The sequence below is a fragment of the Gastrolobium bilobum genome, unplaced genomic scaffold (assembly GCF_033153095.1).
Source record: "Gastrolobium bilobum isolate Gb01-03AN ecotype WA unplaced genomic scaffold, APGP_CSIRO_Gbil_v1 utg19911, whole genome shotgun sequence".
Lineage (NCBI taxonomy): Eukaryota > Viridiplantae > Streptophyta > Magnoliopsida > Fabales > Fabaceae > Gastrolobium > Gastrolobium bilobum.
The window spans coordinates 31,729-34,180 of NW_026898798.1; the positions used below are offsets into that span (position 1 = coordinate 31,729).

Sequence of the window (2,452 nt, forward strand, 5' to 3'; positions counted from 1 at the left end):
TATAAATGGGTACTGGTGAAAGTGCCCAAAATATAAAAATAAAAATAGTAATATTCCTAGAATAATATTCCAGACTTTTGGGTAAAGTTTGGTAATTAATGGAGTTGAGTAGATAGACGAACCAATACCCACATGTTACCACTTAACCTATGTTAAGTGATAAAGTAACCAAAGAGAACCCAAATCCCCCCATTTCCCCCGTCGACGCCAGAAACAGAAAAGAAGAAAGGAAGAAGAAGGAGAAGGGGGGAAAGGGAGGAAGAGAGAACCTAGGGGGAGCAAGTCTCAACCATTTTGAGTGATTCCAAAGCCTAAACCACTCCAAATCTCCTCCTCTTTCATAATCCTTGCTTTGTTTTGAGTGGGGATCATTGTGGAGAGGGATATTGCCTCTCAAAAATTTGGCCATTGGAGAGATTTTGGAGTTTTGGTGGCTTCTACCTCCATGGGAGCTTGAGGAGCACTCACATCATTGTTGTGCAACCATTGGTGGTAAGATTTAAACCCTTGAACCTTATTTTCATGGAAAATTTCATGAGTAGGGTTTTGTGAATAGTAAAGTGGGAATTTTAGAAATTGTGAGTAAATTGACTATGTTCTAGGAAGATTTAAGCTTAGAGCATGTTGTGAAAAATGCTAGGAACGACATTTAATCGGTGGAAATGAGCCTAGATAGTCATTTGATAATTGTTCATAATATTGGAAAATTCATGCTTGGATTGGTTAGTATTCTAGCATGTTGAACAATTAGTGAGTTGAATGATTGATTGTGTCCTTGTGATGTCTAGGATTGAGACATTTGGACCAACCGTGAGTGATCAACCATTGGAGCAAGCTATGGAGCTTGAATAGCTCATTGGAATTGGTAAGCTCATCCTTGTGTTGTGGTATGAATAGGATAGCTTGGATTGATGATGATGAGTTATCCTTGAATGCAATATGTTAATTGCATTACCCTTGTATAGGTGTATATTTGTAAAAGTGGATTGCTGAAACTGTTGGTGAAGAACAAAGGTCGACTGAAGCATTGAGGTAAGCCTTCGGACCTTGGGTGTAATTCCCTTGACTGTTCTACCAAGCCCTGAAAGGGTGGAGGTTGTGATTGTGTATATAAATGCAATAAAATAGTGTAATGCTTTGTTATACGTATGTGTATGCATTTGGTGTGGCATAGGATGGTGTTTCCCTATGTTGGTATGTGGCATGACGATGCGTAAATCATACTTGGTAGTTAGCTGGCCAGTAGGACTATTTGCATCTGAGTTTCCTTAGGACAGCTTGAGAGCTCGAGGGATTTCTCCTGGAGATGTATTGCACTTTGCATAGATATGTATTTACTGCATTATTATTGTTATTGCTATTACACTGATATGGAACTGTGGGGTGGAGAGATGTTCCAAGGACCCCTGGTTTACTGGATATATTCGTATATCTCACCCCGTGTTGTGGGGACTCCCTTTCAGGTAAGGATGCTGCAGGAGCCTCTGGTGGCAAGTGGCCATATCTGGATTATGCATGAAATATGACATTTCTTTGAGTTTATGCATGCCTTTTGTAGTTGACATGTATAGGATTTTATTTTGAAAGTCCATGGTCATTTGTATATCTTGATTCATTGGATGAACTTAGCCTATGCTCATGCCCAGGGGTGTAAATGGGCCAGGCTAGCCCAGCCCAGCCTACGGCCCGGCCTACATTGAGCCCAGCTCAGGCCCGGCCTTTCAGAAAAGTAGAGTAGGCTTAGGCTTATAAAAAAGTTTTTTTAATAAATAGGCCATAGGCCAATTTTGTCAAGCCCGGCCTACAGCCTTGTAGGCTGGCCTATTTAATTTATTAAAATAAAATAATAAAATAATATTTATTTTATGTGGCAAAGACACAAAGTACCAAATATCAATATCTCTTACTTTTTGTGCTATTTTATTTTATGAAAGGAAAACTTGTCTAATGTCTCCAAATTTTACATGTTGTTGCAGCTTAATACCATGGAGCAATGTGTACCTTGCTGGATTATGATGTTACTGATGAAGATCTTTCAATAATACTCTTCTTTCCCTTGTCTTGATGGTGGTTTAAAGATTTTTAGATAAATGACATTCTCTTGTAGACTTTATTTCAGCATCCAGTAATTGTATTTTTCTTATTTTCCCATTTCTTTGACTCTATTCCTATATGATATACATTCTAGAGCTGAGGTATTATGTTGACTCTTTCTTGTTTGTCATTTTTTTCTTATGAGAAGTACTAGTGCATGCATGAATGGAACTTTTTTTGCTCTATACAATTATTTTTTTTGCTTAGTATATATAGTGGGAGGCCTACAAGGCCTGTAGGCCATGTCAGGCTTTCTTATTTTTGAAAATGGGCCAGGCTTGGCCTACAAATAAAGCCTTTAATAGGCCAGTAGGCCAGATAGGCTAAATTTTTTTGACGTAGGCTTGGGCCAGGATGG

At 38.6% G+C, this 2,452-nt stretch overlaps 1 long non-coding RNA gene across 1 annotated transcript; it reads left to right on the forward strand.

Annotated features, from left to right (window-relative positions):
- The first annotated feature begins 211 nt into the window (after positions 1-211).
- On the forward strand, positions 212-2,219 carry LOC133284207 (uncharacterized). The gene is made up of 4 exons (XR_009747877.1): positions 212-492; positions 789-865; positions 966-1,032; positions 1,977-2,219. It is a non-coding gene; the product is annotated as an uncharacterized LOC133284207 (long non-coding RNA).
- The last annotated feature ends 233 nt before the right edge of the window (positions 2,220-2,452 follow it).